The sequence below is a fragment of the Salarias fasciatus genome, chromosome 14 (genome assembly GCF_902148845.1).
Source record: "Salarias fasciatus chromosome 14, fSalaFa1.1, whole genome shotgun sequence".
Classification (NCBI taxonomy): domain Eukaryota; kingdom Metazoa; phylum Chordata; class Actinopteri; order Blenniiformes; family Blenniidae; genus Salarias; species Salarias fasciatus.
In genome coordinates this window covers 27,830,945-27,851,553 of record NC_043758.1, presented here as the reverse complement: position 1 = coordinate 27,851,553, position 20,609 = coordinate 27,830,945, and positions in this window count along the sequence as shown.

Sequence of the window (20,609 nt, the reverse complement as noted above, 5' to 3'; positions counted from 1 at the left end):
CCCCATAAACGCACAATTACACATCCAACGTGAGGCGGATGGGATGCAAACAGCAAAAGAGCAGGTCCTGTCAGTCAACAAAAATCAGAGGCAGCGGTGTGCACAGCCTCCACAAATCCGAACAGACCCACTCTGGACAAACATGACCTGGTCTGATGAGCATCAGTTTGTGTTGAAGCCGCAGATGGTCAGCTCAGAATTAGGTAGCAACAGCAGGAAACCATGAATCCAATCTCCTCTGTGTCAACAGTGCAGCCTGTCACGGGAAAGGCCACAAGAAACATTTTTACAACACATTTTGAGTTTCAAAATGCCTGAGTTTACTAGACTTGTTTGCAGATTCTAGAAGCTTCACGCTCATATGCACTATTCGTATCATCTTATAGAGAGTAACATGTTACTGCGGCTCAGAGCATAAACCGTACCGACACGTGGATCCACACACATCACATCAGTTTCCATTTGTCAGAAAGGTCGTACCTACTCTTGAAGAAAACAACTACAGAGGTCTTTTGCAGTTACACATAAAGTGTAACACAGATTTCCTCAGGGTTCAAAATTAAGAGTTGCAGATATCAGGGGAAACCTCAGTCAGGCAGATTCATTACTGAAAGATGTGATTAGTGATTCAGCAGCAAAAGATTTAACATCACATCAACATGGAGACAAATCTCTGTTGAAATGTTCCAATATCTTGTGGGAATATCTTCTGAGAAGGGAATCCAGGCTTAGGACCCGTTTTGAAAATAATGTCCCTTTACACAGAAATGGCAGAAATGCTGAAAAAAATGTAGTTAGCACACTGGGCCACTGTTTGGCAACATTTTTGTTTTTGTTATGAAACCTGACATACATGCATAAGAACAGTCAAATATGAGGTTCGTATGGACAGAAAGCAGTTGGATTGCTCTTCCAGTAAGCTGTTATTTTCAGTGGCTCTTAAAGGTGCTGTAGACAGGATTCGGCATCTCCGCCATCTTGCTTAGGTTTACCTAAGCAAGATGGCGATTTGACCCATCTAAGATGGTGATTTGAAACCCAGCACAGCCAATCCTGTCTTGTTTTCTCTGACATCATGCCCTTACGCAAGTTAAGCCCCTCCCACAAGAACGTGCGACGAACGCCCCTTGACCAATCACGGTTAGAGCCTCAGGGGCTCTTCTGATTGGTCAAAGATACCTGGAGCTGTCGAGATTGCTTTTCAGCTCAGAACAGAGACAGATGAAAACGCTGCGCCCTCACAGTAGTGCAATTATGCTACACTCCTAAAGGATTAACAATGGGTACTCTAACATTTAATCCAAAGAAAACAGAAAAATTAGCATTGACTAGCAAAATCCTGCCTACAGCACCTTTAACATTAAATGCTCTGAAAGTTTTCCATTTTCATACAAAAAGGTCACGGATTAGTGTATGTGCTTCCCAACAATGCATTGATATTAGCTCAGCATATAAGTTTCTTTGTTACACTCAGTGTGGATTTATACATGAAATCTAAACCGATACAAAACAAAAACAACCTGTGATCACATATCATCTCTGACACTTCAACAAAACATGATGAAACCCTGTAGCACTCCTCTGGATACATCTTCTACTGAGTGCTGTGCTGACTAGCTACAAGATAATTCAGGAGTCAGGTGGTTTATCTGAAAAATCTAAAATGTCGCTACTCAATACTACTACATAACTACCCAATGCATGTTAGCAATTCCTTCATATTTGGCAGTAAAAGTGCAAAAAATAATCCATTATCAATGAAACAATCAGTTGATTTATGACACTCATCTGTATTTGCATAACATCATTTACAACACAGCATGTTTCAACAAAAAAATAACAATCTCGAGCACGAGCACAAGTGAAACAGAAAAGAAAAGTGGGATCAGTATCTTCTTCTGTTATCTGCAGTGCAACAGTCAAACTGCTCAACAATATCAAAGAAAGACTCACCTCTGTTTTTGCCCTCCTATTACCCTTTACTTGTCGTAGAAATGCATGACTTTAACTTTCTAAATCTAAAAATAGACAGACTACTACTTTCACCATGTGGAATAATGTACAATGCTTTCTGAGTTCTGAAAACTATTAGGTGAAAATGCTATAGACTGTACTAACTACTAATGAATTCCTGTTAATTCTTTTGTTGTCTTCATATTTTTGGGCGACCAGGACACCTCTGGTCCTCTGACGTTTCCTATTACTTTCCATCTTCCCCCTTCGTCTACAAGGTTATTAGAAGTGCGGCCGAATGAAATTGTTCCAGTTGTGATGGACTGGCGACCTGTCCAGGATGTGCCGTGCCCTTCTTTATACCAGGAGGAAAACAAATCGGATCCAGCCTGTCTGGCTTTACTTTGGATTCAGTGAGTCTAAAAAACAAATGGATGCATGGACATGCTTCCTAAGTGTGTCTTTAACACCGTTTTCATGGTATTTAAAGTGAAAATGGTAGCATTCTATTAAATCATGGCAGTATTTTACCAGTGGAAGTTTGCTTTGTATTGTCAACATATTGTTTATCAGTAGAACCAGTAGAAACTTTCACCACTTGTGGGAAAGCTTCTGCAGAGTAACTTCAACCACCAGCCTGTCATTCAGTCAATCACTGAGCAAAGTGTTGGCCACTTCGAGCAAAGCCCAAGTTGCTGAGCCGCAACTCCATAATGAAAAAACATTAGTCAGTACGCTTCACTGTCAACCGCTGCCTGTACATCTGCTCTGATTGAACACTCTTCATCTGCGTGTGTTTTTGAGAGTGTGTGAAGGTGCAATTGCAGGCAAAATCATGCAAAGAAATGCATGTGCAATCTTGTGTGCAGACTCAGTGTTCATGTCTGCCTGTGCAAGGCCGACAAGAGCAGGCAGCGAACCACATACGCTCACTGTCACATCAACAGGCAATCAAAGTTACCAGTTCACCTTATTTCCATTTTGTTAAACTGCAGGAAATCTCAGTACTCTTTAAAGAACAGGCTTATCTTCAAGACTTCCTTGATCTGTTATGTTCTAAACCCTGAAAATTATAAATAACATTTGAGGAAATGCAAAATTGGAACCAGTGACTCCAAGCATCGTTGTCATGTAAACAGACACCCAAAACACAATGAAAGTTTAGTGTTTTTCTTTGAAAATGTCACACAAACCCTGCCTGTACTACCTTATAATTCAACGAGTAGGACATATTGCAGTTCCACAACAATCCAGTTGTGAATTGCCTATTGTTGGAGTTGTCTTTATGCTCTGATTTAGCTCTACCTGATGACCCATTTCTGACAAATGTAAGTTTCCTTGCTGATTAGTTCTGCTTTCTTCTGAAAAAATCCTATTCAGTAAATCATACCTCCAAAGAAAACCTGACTGATGTGAAAAATCTGAGCTCTGCAGACAGACTTTAGACACAAAAGGAAGGTAAAACGTGGTCTGCTCTGCTGATTAACTGGTTAAGAAAGTGTGACTGAAAACCTCACAGGACGCATCAAACATCGAACAACTGTGTTGATCACTCACTGTCTCCTAAATCTCATCTCCTCCAATCCAATCTCCTCTCTCACAATGATACAAATCATTACCTGATAACCACCCGAAAGAGAAAATCTCTCACATCTTTGGTTCTCTTTCTCTTTCCAATCCCATCATCTCATCTGGAGCTCTCATTACTTGTTAGTGAGGAAGATTTCCTCCTCTCGGTATTAATGAATCTCACATCACTTCTCTCTTTCATCGCCTCTCTCATTCTCTCCCACAGCTTCCACTGCCTCGTCTCACCATAAATTCACTCGTCACCTGTAATCTCCTCTCTTTTATTCAGTCGGTCGCTGTCTTTCGTTCCTGGATCTGCATCTTTCATTTTCCCTGCTTTTGTTTTTCTCATTTACTCTTCGAGTTCTTACATGGCCTCTCTTTCCAGCCGAGTGGCAGCAATACATTGAACAGGAGACAAAAGTATGGATTGTCTCCACTTCCCATCCTCAGCCCACCCTCATCCTGTCATCTCTCCGTCTGCCCCCCTGTATCTGTCCTCCTCGATGTCTCTCCCCATTCGTTTGTCTCCTCACCTCCATTCACCTCAAATCTGCCTCTGCATGCCGCCTCGCTCACCCTCTGTCTGTAGCCTTTATTGTTCTTTACAGCTCATAAAATACAAAAGGAGATGGAGAAAACCAAATAAAGCGGCAGACGTATGTGGGAGGGGATAACTTAATAACAGAGGGGTGTTTGGTGACTGGTAATAATGCCACCGTGCTGGTCTGCCAAGGTCCCAGGTGTGATTAAGCAACCTGCCAATGGTTTGAAAAGAAGCAAGCACTCAATTTCCTGTTTGTTTCCTTGCTCTGTTCTCATAATCAAACATTTTAGTAGTTTTCCAGGAATGGCCTTATCTCGGAGTCAGGCCTCAGAAACTGGGCCAACACAAATGAGAGAGGCAGATGGCCCAACGCCTACCAGGATGCGCATTCTCCTTTACACCATAAATCTATCCATTACAAGAATGACAACAACACAGTATGTTTTTCACGAGTAAACATTTAGGCTCTTTTCATGAAATGCATTGCTTTTCCATTTTCATGCATGCGCAGTGATATGACAACTTTTTAAAAATGATTGGATAGACAACGGAGTTGGACTCTCAACCATAAAATTACAAAGTCTGAGGAGAATATAGAGACCTTGAGTTATGCCACTCTGAAGGCTGCCAGTAGATTGTTCATCTGTCGGCGCATGTGCAGTTGCAGCATTTCTATCATCTTCCCGAAGACGGAGCCTGAACATTTCCATAAAGTTTCATCTTGGGAGCCGTTTTCAAAAAGTTCCATTTTCAGTGGCTCCAAGCTTCACTGTCATGTAAATGGACCCAAAAATGTGACGGAAGTTTAATATTTTCACTTGAAAACCTTGTCGTGTAGGGCCTGCTGATGGAAATTAGCTTTCATATTAGCTGACATATTAATATTTACATGCTCATTAATATGCATGGGATCTTTTAAATAAATGAATAAATGGTGTCTAGATCAAACAGATCTGTAACATTATCTGCCCACGAACTGGAAGCTTCTAAGCTACTATTCTGACTTGAGTCACTGTCGAACTCAGAATACATACAAAAATGTCTCGATTCAAGGGAATAAGTCAGAGATGACCATACTGAAGACTTCAGAGAGGGGAAACCACAGCTCGAAGGCCCCCTGTGCAATAGAATCGCTTGCCAACAGACTTTACAGCCTGAATGATGGGGTCATCCTTGAATAACAAACAGTGCTCACTGGAAGATGTCAAGGACAGGTGGGTCCCCCATCGTGAGACCATATAGATACGCTTGCACAAAAAATATAATATCTAGCCCTGCGTATTTGATTTATTTTATGAAACTGCCACTTTTCAAAGGGATTTCCTTTCTTTAGATTGTGGTCCTCAAAACCTATAATTCTGGATTAGAGATCTGAATTCCTCCATAGGATAAATTCTTATTGCATTTTTTTCTAGAGCCAAGGACAGAGTGACTACAACTCGTGCAACAAAAAGAAAAATATGCATTGTCTCTGGGCAAAACTTAGGGCAATACTATTTTACTGTTTTGTAATTTACAGCGGATTAAGTCTTCGGTCCCATTTATATGACAGTGTTTTCAAGTGAACATAATGGTGCTCAAAGCCACTGAAATGGCAACTTTTGCAAAATGACTCCCCTAGGGGGAACTTTTGCATAACGCTCTGTCTCTGTCTCCTTGCAGATGGCAGCAAGCCTGCTACTGTTCATGCGTGCTGTGGCCACAGTAAATGATTCCTCTACCCATTGCCCAAGTGGATGGACAATAACAACAATGGCGGCCTCCAGAGAGGCACGACTCCCTGCTTACCATGTGGTGTCTGCTGGGAGGGGGAATTCCTCACATTAGAAGGGGCAGGGTTTCAGTGACGTGGGGAGGTGTGGGGCATTGACAGTGGGGGTTAAAAGGGTGGAAGTGATCTGCTGCTTGGAATGAAAGCTGTCACTCATGTGTGTGGTTAATAAGCTACACTCGACTCTACTCCCTCGCCTGTCTCCTCTTTTCGCAACCTCCACAACCTCAGCAATTGAACATTGGCATACTTTCACACCCCCCACAAAAAAAAGAAGCAAAAATCAACCAAATATGTAATTTTATCTGAGTGTGTGAAATATTATATACAGACAAGTGATGATCATGTTTATAACTTGCACTCAGTAAAAATAAGGATGTCACAGAGATCCAGACAGGAAATTAGTGCTGTATGTCTGCTGTTGGCTTTGGGAATGATTAACCACACGCGCAAAGAGGTAGCATTTAATTGAATGCCAGACTTCCTAATATGTATAATATTTCACAATAAAATATGCTGTTTAAGTGCTTTAGGGATCCAAATTAATAAATCTCAGTCGCTGGCTTGTAGCCTTTTTTTGAGGTAAGTCTCTATATGTGACTTTGAACTGTTGCATTTATAGTGATGCACTGTTGCTTGTTTCAGGGTGGATATTATGGAAATATTAATGTTTATTTGCACTGACATAAACAAACACTCAAAGGACACCACTTAAAGAAAGCCTGTTAAGTCAAGGAAAACCATGCTCTTGAGATTTATCCATAGGCCCAAAGCCCCAATACCAACCTTTCATAAACATGAACATCAATGATTGCACTGGCTGTTAAAAACAAACACAATATCTCACCTTCAATTACAATATGATTGTATATGAAGCTGTTTAAGTGACATCGATTTCTCATTTTGTTTCTCTTTCATGAGGATTAATTCCCACACTGGCCCCAATGTTGACCTGAACTAGACGCCACTGGCAGTCTTATTACCCCCCAAGTGAATATTTGGCACCAAAATGACCAACATTTGCTTCGTTGACTAAGATAAATTATGGACCATATCTTCATCAATCCAGCAATTTTGAGAACAAATTGATTAGCATTTAACTTCACTGGTCCTAATAAGAAAATGTCCTTGACAAAACATCGACATTTTCCTTTTTGTTACACCCTGGCTCAACAGGTGCAACATAAAGGAAGACAAACCAACTAAAAATTTAACCTGGCTGGTAGTCTTTAATGAGATAATAAAGGCCACTGAGTCATTCTGGCCACAGTAGTCAACTGTGTTCATCTTTGGGTTGGAGTGACCTAAAGTTTCAAGCTCAAATAAATACTCTCAAACCAGCAAGTGGGACAAAATGGACAGAAAGACATGCTACAAAAATATCATATCACCAAGTTTCACCTGTGGTGGAATAATAACAAAATTTGGGTTTTTTTTCCCCCCACTCTACCACTTCGTCAAATTTATAGCAAGTAGCACTCCATATTTCAAAGTTTAGCTTGATTTCCTAAATCTATAAAATTTCTTGTTTGAAAATTCTTCACTACAAGGCTTTGTTGTGTGAGTTTGCAAGTTATTCCTATGAAGATAATTTCATTATGTAATATGTGACTCTAAAATGGGCAAAGGTGTGAATGAAAGAGTAGGATACCAAACAGAAGATGTGCCATAAGATCACCATGTCTTTACATAATGTCAACACCCCCTGTTTGCGATGCGATTTAATAAATTAGTTCAATCAAATGCAGTTCAATGTGAAGCAAAAAAATATATCATATGTTATCTATTAAGCAAACAAAAAAATAAGAAGATAGCAATTCATTCAGTATGTTAAAATAGGCTGGGTTTATTCGTTAGAAGTAGAAAATGGAACAAAAAAGTGCTTATTGTCTCAACAAATATTCCTTGTAATCTGTCTACCAGCACTATGTATTACTTACTATGTATTACTGTCCTGTAACAATAAAATAGTAAAACAAAAACAAAAGATTTCTATGAGATGCTGTAAGTGTAAACGGTACAGTAACAGTAATACCACATCACTCTCAATAAGTGACTTCAAGTGACGCTTTGCAATGTCCAATATCCTTGTCTCCCAGACAGTTTAGAAGCACGGCATTCTTTACAATTAACGTGTGTCTTGTCAAGTTTGCCATCTTTCTTGTAAAATCTATAGTACCTCCAAATGATGGATTTGAACTTTGAGGGTGCGTTAAAAGACATATTCAAGGATTCTCCGCTGCATGTGCGGCTCCCTCCACATGAGGACTGTCGGGAGTGCGCACATCAGCCGCATGTCAGTTTGTTTACATCTGCGCAGGTGGAGCATTGTCTTTTCGCATAGGATTAAAACACATTTGTAATCATGTCGGACTCTTCATCAGTAAGTAATAACCCTTTGGGAATTACGTATGAGCGTAAGAGCGCGCGCAGAGGCGGCGATTCGATATTATATGTCATCACGCAAACGCATTCCCAGATTGATTGGCATTGTGACTGCCCAATTACGAGTTGGGAACCATACAACGCTGATTGATTCGCAGGATCCTCCAGTATGTCTTTAAAAATCTTATTCTCTTGTAACTTAGCGCTGCCGCTACTGCACTCCGCCATGTTGTTGTAACTTGTAGCACAGTGTGTGTGTGCGCAAGCGCATACAGCTTCCGTCCGTCTTCGGGAATGATGGTGCATTCAAGACGCCTCAGAAACATAAGACAGAATGCAGTACAACGTGTAAAAAATGATGCAACTTTAAAGATTACCGATTAGGCACACAGCGAACGATGCATCATGATTATAAGCCGTCATCGCATCGATACACACTGAATGAATCTATACACTCGTATCTTATGTCACTTATGTATCTCGATCACGATCGATATCGATTAATCTCCACATCCCTACTCTAAAGAGGCATCTGTCCCCTAAAGGGATAAGTAAAGGTTGCCTTTCTACTATTAAGAGGCTTAAAACCTTCCTATTGCAAAAATAAAACAGCGCGATGTAGCTCATGTCATCCCAGACCATTTTCTAATTGAACTACTATAGGTTGAGACTACTAGGACATCTTTAATATATGAAGCTTCTCTGCTTTGCCACCCTTCATACAGTCACATGTCACTAATATATGTTAACTAACACTCTGCTGCTCTCCTTTCTGTTTGCTCTCAGAACCTTCTCTCATACAACCGGGAGTTTGCGATTTGTTTCCATTTCCCCTCATCGAGTCGACAGAGCGTAGGTTTGCTTGCTGTGTTTGTCTGTTGTTCCAACTGGAAAAGCAGAAAGTCTCCACCCCTGAGATGGGCTCAGAAAAGGTTTCTAATCAGTAGAGGGGAATTTTTCCTTTCCATCATAATTTATGCTGCTGTGCAATAGATGCATTTTTCTCTGCAAATGTACCATGAGATGGCTCTGTAATTGATGTTATATATCCACAATTGAATTGAACTGAGTTCTGCTCTGCCGTTTGTCATTTCCATTTTAACATTTAAACATGCACATGTGGAACATGCAGTTAAGGAATGAAGGAAACTGAAAAAGCATTCATGCTTCTTATATGTGTATCCACAAACCTTGTCCACCCATGGTCCTCTCTACTGAATACATACACAGAAATACACACGCACACACACACACACACACCCAGCTGAGTGTTTAAGGGGGCTACACACAGCTGGATTGGCACCTCTTCACCCGCGGCCAGAGGACTGAGGTGAAGTAAAGCTGGCGCCGCAGCAGGATGGGGTGAAGTGCCTCTAATCTGCTCTCCTGGCATGAGGTGGCACTGGGCCGGCCCGCTGTGCCAAGAGTTATACTGGCAACAGGCGAAGTTGGCACCCTACTGCGCCGGGCTCAGTGCATCAGCCTCCTGCCGAGCGGCAGAGAGGTGGGAAATGGAGACGGCGTGAGGCCAAGTCATGGGAAGGTGGAGACAGAAAGGCAGAGGGAGACGAACAATGTGGTTACAGATACAGAAATATCTGTCAACAGAGAGGACTACAGTCCCTGCATCTAATCCCAAAAGTGTGATGCTCCAGCATTTAATATGACAACTAAGTGACAGGCTATTATTATGTGGCCTGTGTGATGAATCACTAGTCTCGTCGCAGTGAAAGGAAAAGGAAATAAAGAGAGTTAAAGTTGAAGCAGGATAAAGAATGAAGAAAAAAAATATATTTGCATCAAACGCAAGAGATTACAGCTAATACACACCCCATTTGTCCTTGGCAATTTAACGCAGGATCAGCAACTCAAGTGACTCTTCAGCTGAAGTTCACGCTGGATTTTTCTCTGCTGCAGACCCGGTAGGTTTCTCTTGTTGCCTTTGAGTCAAAGCCATCCCTCCACATTCATAAACTGCTTACTGGAGTCGCAGAGGAGCTGTGAAAACGTTGGGCGCTGTCAAACTTTCCTTTCAGCACGTTTTGCACAGTGATACATGAACAATGAACCAGCACAACCTTCTGTCAGGAAGCAGCACGCGAGTAAGAAAAAGACGCTCTTTTTAAAATTTGTTCATTAAACCAGACCGAAGGGATCTGTCAGCTTTTTGAAGTTTTTTCTTTTTTCATTTTCATGCAGGGGGAAAATACAAAGCAAAGCTTCAGGTTACATTAGCAAATTATTTAGTTGTCAGCTGTCTTCAGGTGCTGTATTTATTTCCATTCGGGGTTCATGATTCCTCACAAAAACATGCAATCATTTGATTAAACCTATACACTTTAAAAGATGACTAACGGTGGGTAAAATATAGCACGTTTTACAGGAAGGATCACATTCTGCAATCGTATGAATTCTTTAGGCTTCAAAGTTCGCCAAACAGACCAATCCAAATGAAATCAACAATATCTCCAATTACTAGAACAAGGTGCAATGTTGGACTCAATTGACAGCTCAGACTTCACAGAATATAATTCTAGTGCCAGAAACATCTGATTTTTACACGCCTGAGAAAATTTTGATAAAGAAAAAAAAGAAAAAAGAAATTTGAATCCTTACCTATTTTATTTTTCAGTTTACGCAGTGAAAAATACTATGATAGCAAGGAAGCTATTCATGAAGATGCCACTGCCTGTATCCAGCAACACCTTGACTAAAACTATAGCAAGTTACATAATAATGTAACACAAAGAAGCACAAAGCACATAGATTTTAGAAAGTGTTTAGTTTGGATAGTACCTGGCGAACTCTCCATTTGACCTCTAGGAAACCTGTATTATGCCAAATGGGTTTTGGCCCTGGCATTTAGCCACTATATTATCAGTTTTTATTGTTGTGCACAGTATAAAATAAATGAATGAATGAAAAAAAAATAATAAAGAATGACTGAACCATTTACTTCATAACTGAAATGTATTTATTTCAATAACAGATTATACAAACTGTCAAATATACAATAATATGTGTTCTTCTTGTCACAAGGCAATTTTAAGGCCTCAACCCAGTTGGATATGTAAACCTCCAGGTAAAATCTGTCAGTCATGCCCTGAAGGGAGGAAACCTACAGGGGTAAGCTTCCAGGGGCCATTTTAATCACTTGCCCTAACCACCTAAAACGGCTCCCCAATAACTGAATGCCGAATTATGTCACAAAGGGCAATGGAGAATATCCCATTATGGTCTCAGGTATCAACACTCTTTTTTCAGTTTCTAAGAAAGGCGAGGGTAAGGATGTTGACTGACTGGTAAAAGGAGAGCTTTGCCTTCCGGCTCAGCTCCCTCTTCACCACACTCATGTGTCTCACACTGTTGCCAATCTAATGATCCCTCTGTAAGACAGTGAAATCGAGAAGAAGAAAAAAATCAAGCCACTTAGGCTTAAATACGTACTGGAGTTTATGTGAAGGGAGCAAAATTCCAACATTGTTCTCGGTCCTCGTGCTTCAAATCAGTAACAGTAACTATTCATAATCCATCCAGCTTCCACAGCATTTATCACATTTGGGCCCCATTTACACAATGTTTCAAAATGAAAATCTGTGGAAATGGGGGAAAAAAACTGAAGCAGGACAGGGGGCAGGACAGATGCTCAAAAAAGATGGGCAAAGACTGGTACAGGTACCCAATCTTTCATAGTTCTAACTCAGAGCAGTAGAGAGCAATTCAGAGACATCACTTCATCTCATGGCAAAGTGGACTACACATGCACAGAAGAGCATACCAAATCCAGGCAGAAAGTACCCAAATCTGAAATCAAATGCTTGTGTGGGCATAGGCATAAATGGTCTTAAGCATACCAATGTCTGGCATGGACAGGGGGTTTTTGCAGAGAACTCTGCTGCTCAAAGGATAGTTTCTTTTGTTATGGACTATTTTCTGTTGATCAGCAATTACTGAAATACTCAAACCAGCCTTTCCCTAAGTAGCAGCTATGTCTCATTCAACACAACATCAGTTTGAACATGAGCAAGTCATCTTGACCGTGTTGACATGCACATGTACTGTACAGTCCGCCTCTGGAAGGCAATTGTTTGATTCCCTGTTTGTTTTAGATCAGGGGTGCCCAAAAGGGGGAGTGTGGGTCGATCGCATGGAATTAAAGTGCAGAGGATGAATGATAGGCCATCATCAATCCGCACTATGACGTTTGTCTTGTGACTGACATATAGGTCAGTCAATCCGACATCTGATCACTTTTTGACATTCGAGGTGTCACCATACACGTGCATGCGAAACCGCGCTAACTTCTTCAGCGAGGGTGTTGCATACCTAGCCTGCAGTTTATTTAAACTAAATTTAAGAAGGGTATATAAATGAGTGCCATAGCTGGACCAAGCAAGGAGCCTAAAACCTACCACTTCCATACTGAATGGGAGGAGGACTTTTTATTCACGATGTCATATTCTAAGTGTGTTTGCCTCATCTGTCAGTGTGCCATTACGATTCCAAAGAAGGGAAATGTGCAGCGGCATTTTCGGACTGTTTATAAAAACTATGAGATCGACTTTCCATCGAAAAGCAAACTGAGAAAGAGAAAGGTGAATGAACTAAAATCCCAGTTGTCTGGACAGAAGTCATTTTTCTCTCATTGACCGCAAAAGCAAAGGCAGCCACCGAAGCATCATTCCGGGTGAGTCACATAATTGTTAAACATAAGAAGTCCTTAAGAAATGGAGAAACTGTAAAAGAGGCATTTGTTGAAGCAGCTGATTCCTTGTTTCAAGACTTTAAAAACAAATCGGAAATATTGTCTTCAGTCAAACCTCTCCAGTTATCAAGAAATACAGTTACACAGCGCTCTGAAGCCATGGCCAAAGATTTGACCCAGCAATTCTGGAAGGATATTGCAGACTGCGAGTGTTTCTCGTTGCAATTAGACGAGTCAACAGATGCGAGTGACACAGCCCAATTGTACATTTTCTTTCGAATGGTCTTTGCTGACATGAATGCAAAAGGTTTCATTACCAAGTGTTAAGAGGATGGTGATTTCCCAGACTTCCTCAATTACCACTGCATAATACATCAACAAGCGTTATGCGCTAAAATGCTCAACATGAAAGAGATTATGGATGTGGCAACGAAGATCGTCTGTTGTATTCGTGCCAGATCTCTTCGAATCTGTGCACATCTGGAGAAGGCCGATTGCAACCACTCTGAGTTGTTGCTACACACTGATGTGAGATGGCTTAGTCGAGGGAAATTCCTGCACAGATTTCAAGAGCTCTGTCCAGAAATTAAGGAGTTTTTACAGCTAAACATGCAGAGTACAGCCAACGAAACGATGACCAGTGGCTGCTCAACTTGGCTGTTTAATCCAATCTGACAAACATGTTGAATGAGCTCAATTTAGAGTTGTAAGGAAAAAGACAGAACTGTGATCAATATAACCAGCTCAGTTGATGCTTTCAAACGAAACATGTTACATCTGTTCTCAAAGTTACAGTGCCATGATTTTGCAAACTTCAAGAATGTTGTATCAGAGTTGGAGATGCATGTGTTCATGTGTTACCCTTTTCTGGACGATGCTGAGGTCGAGTCACTTGCATCAAAAATTGCAACGCTGTTTCACCTAAATAAGTGGAGAATGAAATTTTGACTCTCCAAGCTGACGTTGAGTTGCAGTCTAGGACTCATGGACAATTCTGGAACTTACTCATAGAGGATAAGTACCCAAACGTAAGGAAATGTGCCACCTCCCTCACTGCATTTTTCGGTTCCACCTATTTATGACAGTCAGTCTTTTCCCACATGAAGATTGTTAAATCCAAATACCGCTCTACTATGACTGATGATCATATGAAAGTGTGCTTGAGGCTGGTCATCAGCAGCTACTGTCCGGACTACGCGGCCTTGGTTGATGCCATTCACTGCAAGTTATCAGAGTAAGGTAAGGACAAAAAAAGTACAGAGCTGTATTGTGCAATTTGGGTTTATACAGTAATGCAAGACACAACAATATGTATTATGAATAAAATTCTAATTCAGTTAAATAAAATTCTGTGAGAAAGGAACAAAAGAGGAAAGAATAAACAATATTTAATAATTTAAAGCTCGTGTTTGGAATTTTGAAAGAATGAGAGTTTTTTTAATCCAACGTCTCTAGATTCCGCACTCCCTCTGCTTTAGTGAACGACCAAACCACGCCCCTTTAATTGTGCATGCTCATTACCCGTGGGCTGAAAATGAGAGCCTCCGAGTCCTACAGCATCCTACATGTTTAGCTGTTTACGGTGGATGTTCAGCAGACAGTGGATATATCCGAGGTAAGCTGGCTGGCTGCTGCGTAACTAACTCACCTCTGCCTGGGCGAGTGCGTGTGCTCTCTGACTGCGCGCACACATTGATTGACAGCATAACAAGGCGGAAGCTCGAAATCTGTTGGCTGAAGTTGACTGGTGCTTTTTTGGATAACATGGGGGTTTATGAGATGAAGACGGAGCTCATAAATAAATTTTTATATTGCTTTATGCTAATATTATATTATAGTATCGAACCAGATTGACACATTTAAGCTCTGTTAAAGAATGATACATACCTTGGAAACAAATGGAAACTCTGGACACGAGCTTTAAATAATAATAATATTGTAATATTGTAATAAAAGAACTATATCTTTTGCATTGTTATTGCAGGTATATCCTTTTGACTTGGTCATGTTATAAGTAGCTCACAAGCTGAAAAAGTGTGGGCACCCCTGTTTTAGGTATTTGAACAGGAATACATGAAAAAGTGATGAGTAACGTATATATTGTTAAAGGGCAACTTCGGTTTTTTGACACCTGGACCTTATTTATAGTGGTGTGCATGCTCATATGCTCACTCAGACAAACATGGTGCAGTTCGGAGTCCGTCAGAAGTTATTTAGATCCAACTCATTCAGCCGCACTTAGCGGGGGCCACGGCAGGGGAGCTTCAGCGCGGGACATAATCTCTGCAAAATTGCTCATTTCTGCTATATTTTTTCATCCATCGCCAGTGTTATCATAAAGTCAGCTCGTCTACCATCTTCAGGTGGGTCAGACGGCCAGGGGTGGCCGGCGCGTGTGTCCGGTCTGCCTGCGGAGCCGGGCCTGGAGGCGAGGCCGCTGGGTTGGGGGAACCGTCCGGCGGCGGCGTAGGGCGCCGTGCCGGCCGGGGGGGCCCTGTGGCAGCCCCGGGTTGCCTTTCGGTCCGGGGTTGGATGCTCAAAGCTCTGCTCTGCTCTGATGGGATCTTCTGCGGTTAGCTCCTCTCTGACACCGTGCTAACTTAGCCACAATTAGCTCGGATGCTGGAGCCTCTCCTGTCAACCGCCCCGCGACCCGCGCACAGCGCTCCTCGCCCGGCTTGGAGACCTCCAGAGACTCTCGGTGAGGAGAGACTTCCAGGAGCGCCCTGGGGTTGGATGCTCAAAGCTCTGCTCTGCTCTGCTGGGATCTGCTGCACTTCGCTCTTCTCTGACACCGTGCTAACTTAGCCACAGTTAGCTCAGATCGGAACGTCGCGGAGCTCCCCTCCGCCTCCATGTTTATGTGGCAGGTCCCCGCGCGCCCCGCGGCCGGCACGGAGCGCGTCTCCGACTGGGAGCAGAGATCCAGAGCTCTCCCGTCAGCCTCCATGGGGCAGCTCCACTCAGCCCCTGGAAGTCGCGGCCTGCTTCACGCGCCTCTGGAGCAAGCCGCGGCGCGGCAGCTCTGGATCTCCGCTCCCGGGCAGAGACACGCTCCGTGCCGGCCGCGGAGCGCACGGGGACCCACCGCATAACCACGGAGGCGCGTGAAGAAGGCCGCGGCGCGGCTGCTAGAGCTCTCCCGTCGCCGCCGTGGAGCAGCTCCGGGCCGTTTACCCAATCGGCAGGCACCCAGGTGCCGTACCATACCATACCAGCTTTATTTATAAAGCACTTTAAAACTTTACAGTCGGCCAAAGTGCTGTACACAGACAGCTGTGACAGCCGAGGCTGAATCAAAGTGCTTCTCTGCTGGGGAGAGCAGCTCCAACGTTCCCATCCAAACTAATTGTGGCTAAGTTAGCAAAAACTGTCAGCTGACCCACCTGAAGATGGTAGACGAGCTGACTTTATGATAACACTGGCGATGGATGAAAAAATATAGCCGAAATGAGCGATTTTGCAGAGATTATGTCCCGCGCTGAAGCTCCCCTGCCGTGGCCCCCGCTAAGTGCGGCTAAATCGGTTGGATCTAAATAACTTCTGAAGGACTCCGAGCTGCACGATGTTTGTCTGAGTGAGTATATGAGCATGCACACACCTATAAATAAGGTCCAGGTGTCAAAAAACCGAAGTTGCCCTTTAAGGGAAAATATGAATATGCCAAAATGCATACAAAGGGTTCTTGCTATAGATTACTGATATATTACTGTTGGAATATGTGGTGATATCAGTTAATATGTTATTTCTGGTTAAGTGTAATGTGCTTAAATAGGGCCTCATGAAGGCAGAGTTGTCAAAATGAATGCCTGGGTGCCGGCCTGATGACAACCCACAAAAAATAAGCTTTCGCTCAAATCTCGCTGTTACCTGTGCAGGTGCAAATGACCAGTACTGCTGTTCTCCACATAGGAATAAATAGCCAGCAGAGCAGAAAAGCTCTTCTTGGCCCACAAATCTGTCTGACCTAAATAAGCCAAAATGGATACTTGCTCCATTTTCACACATTGACCGACCCTCTGCCATGGCTCTTCATGCACAGTTAGTCCTCAACTGGTTCAGGCTGAATGAAGCTCGGATAGGGGACGATAACTGCTATTTCTTGCTCAACTAAGAGTTACCATTCAAGTGATGCCTCTGATATTGATCTAAAAGAGCAGTAAGGGAGCAATTCAAAGAGCAACCAATGCACCTAATACAGCCTACCACACAGACACACATACACACGCAAACTGAGTGAACAGGACATCAAAATTCAGAAAGCTACAGTGGCATGTGCACCTTTGACTCAATAACACAACATTTGTGCATTTACTTTTTGTCATTGCGACCCTCGACATGCCCTAAAAAGCTGTTTTGCACAGAGGCATGAGCTCAGAAAAGATGGTGTTTGCCACATGACCAGCCGCAGTGACCCTGCAGTTGTCCTGGTGTTAACACAGCTCTGCAGGACAGAAAAAGAAGGTCACAGTGAGTACGGCCTGCATGACCAAACACCAAATCGTCCGAGCCAGCCGCGGTGTTAAAACAGGATTACTTGACCCTGGTTAACAAGGATGTGCATGTGACTTTCTCTACAGACTTGGGTTTTACTGGAATGACAAGGACAAATGACCGAACCTAATCTACTGAGAAGACACACTGTGTTCTGCCCAAGCTACTATTAGCTGCAATATACTGTTCTCTTTAACATTTTTGAGAGTAGGTGGGCTTCATTTTTCATTCAAGGCTTCATAAACAAAGTCATGCTCTGCATTCCTCTTTAATTTGGTTGGGTTTTTTTTCATCGTTGATTTTCTTTAAAGCTTTAATTTTAAAGGCATGCAAACTTTGATTTCAACATGTTTGCTGATGACCTTGTTATTTTTTGAGTTGTTGCCTTGAGTTGTGTTATTAATTTCACTCGCCTAATTGCAGTCTTCTAATTCTCTTTAGTAGTAGCACTGTTGGTCAGCAATCATTTTCAGCAAAAGCAATGCAACACTGGAATTCACTGCCAAACACCATCAAAAATAATCACAGATAAACCTGTAAAACACAGATAAATAAATGGCTTATAGATAACTATAAGTATACACACTGAACCTATCAGAGCATGTGTTTGGGGTGACACGGTTAATGGTGTCGCCTGCTTTAATTTTGTTTTCCATTTTCCATGGACTGTCCATGGAACTACTAATCAATAAACTAAACCCATCCAAACTCTCTGGTGTTTTCCGACAGATTTACTCTAATTTTTTTAATGCAGACAAACCGGCATTTGGCATCTGCTTGGAGTGATTTTCATAAATGGAACTGCAAACATAAGAACTGGAGTTGTTTTTTTTAATGTCTTTCAGACAGTTGATAGTAGTACCCATTCACTGTTTTTGTGTCTTTGGAAAATAAATTTAGTGCTATTCTAAATGTAAAACACTGAGTTGCTAACATTTTTATATTCTGTTCTCCAAAGTCACTGATAGCGTAGTAGTTAACCCCGGTTTGTAAACCATGGTATGGAGACATGAGTTGTTTTGGCTGAAGAAAATACTGTTGATGAGCATCAATGAATGCAGGACCCTGCTACCTATCATACTTCCAGCATAAAGACCGTAATATGACATTTTCATCTTACGTTTTTCTGACATACCCGCTTTTGTCTGATTTAAGCGGATCAGAGTCATTTTGTGTCGACACTGTTATCTCTATGGTCAACACACCAAAGATGTTGATGTTAGTAAAATGCTTGTAATTCACTTCCAAACAGACCAAGCCGACACAGGTCATGGCCATTATTGGATCTTCTTCAATTTTCCTGGAAGAAAAAGAAAAGTCTGTCACACGTATAGTGTTCGTAACAGTTTCTTTCCCGCATTTAGCCCATCATAAAGGAGCAATGGGGGCAGTTGGCCCAAAAGTATTTTGTGAAAGAAAGGAGGATTGTAATGGATCCTCTGCACAAAGTGACTGAAATATATTGCTTGTGTATTTATTTTGGACCAGAAAGTGTCACCACATGTATGAAAACAGGATCACAGAATCTCAGGGTAAACATTGGCATTAGCCTGAGCATGGCTAGCTAGCACAGCTTGGAGCATGGCATTGAGTTGCACTCCTGCATGGGTCCAGTCCCAGTGCGGGTGTTTAATCTTCCTCTCTGCCTGTTAGTGGGATGAAGTGTCCATGGGCAGCGCGCTCTGGACCAAGTTGGGAAGGATCATTACATGGAAGCTGGTATGTGTGCATGTGTGTGTGTGTGTGTGTGTGTGTGTGTGTGTGTGTGTGTGTGTGTGTGTGTGTGTAGGGAAATGTGGCTGTCCATCCCACTTGGTTTCATTTCTTGAGGAATGATGCAAGAATATAAAAAAATATATATGTTAGGAAAAACAAATGACAAAAAAATGTATGAAAGAATTTTTTTAACCTGTTTAGAGCACGCGGTTCAGTAAAGAGGTGCCTGGATGAATAAATGGTTTATTCCTGCATGCAGCCGACGGTAACTGACTCCAATCTGAAGGAGGCGAAGAGCACACGGACCTCGGCCTCAATCTCATTTGGCTTTGGGACCCAAGGCTTGACTCACTGATTGGGGGAGGTTGGGGGGGGGGGGGGGGGGGGGGGGGGGGGGGAATAACATCAGTGAGCAGTGAGGACGAGAGGTGGAGGGAAGACTGGACGACGAAGGTAAAAATGTAACCGAAAACGAGGGGAAAGGGGGGATAGGGATGTGGTTGAGCTCAGCGTGGCGAGGGGAGAGAACGAATGGGAGGAAATGGCAGGAAATTGCACGGTGGAAGGGAGGGAGGGGAGGAAGATTGGAAGGTAGGGAGGACAGAGTCAGGAAGTAAGGTGGGGGGGTGTGCGATCACAAGGAGGGGGTGTGTCTCCAGGGCAGGATGGATTGAAAGAGTAAATAGAGGTTAAGGAGGGATAAGTGCAGAGATAGCTGCTTGTTCTGTGGACAGACAAAGAGATGTGGGACACCACGAGGTCAACGGAGGAGGGCTGTGTCATTGGACTAGGGGGGGGAGTCAGAGAAATGCAGGGTGGAAAAGGACGTAAAGAATGTGCAAAGAGAACAAAATATTTTCAGAGACGAGTAAGACTGAGGAGAATGTCAGTGTTTGTGTGTGAGGGAGTGAGGGTGAGAGAGAGAGAGAGAGAGAGAGAGAGAGAGGAGGAAGGATGGAAGACAGTGTGTGTGAGAAAGCAAGGAAGCGGGTGTGACTGATTCAGCCGAGGAGCCAGTAAAAGGTTCCTCTAATGCACTGGATGGTGAGGAGATCGGCGCAAAGAAGCCTGAAGGATACACTCAGTTAGAGGGGAGGAGAGGCGGCAGAGTTGAAAAAGTGATTGAGGAGAGGAGGAAAGATAGCTTCCCCCGCATTTTTTCTGAACATCTCCTCCCACTACTCACTTATTTGAACTTCTGCCCTTTTTCCATTGTCTGTTTCCTCTCTCTCTGTATTTTTTCATCTGTGTGCCCTCAGATCACACACTTCCGTTAGCGCGCTCATTGAAACCGCGGAGCGTTGAAAGCGAGACGTCTTTTCAATAAAGCAGGGGAGAGAGCAGGAAGAGGGACTCCGGCCCAGACATTTTAACTGTAAACCATGTTGCATCAATTCATAACCACAAGGGAACGCACGCCAGTGGAGCACTTAAAGAAAACCTCTTCTCCTCCTCCCACCGCTTATCAA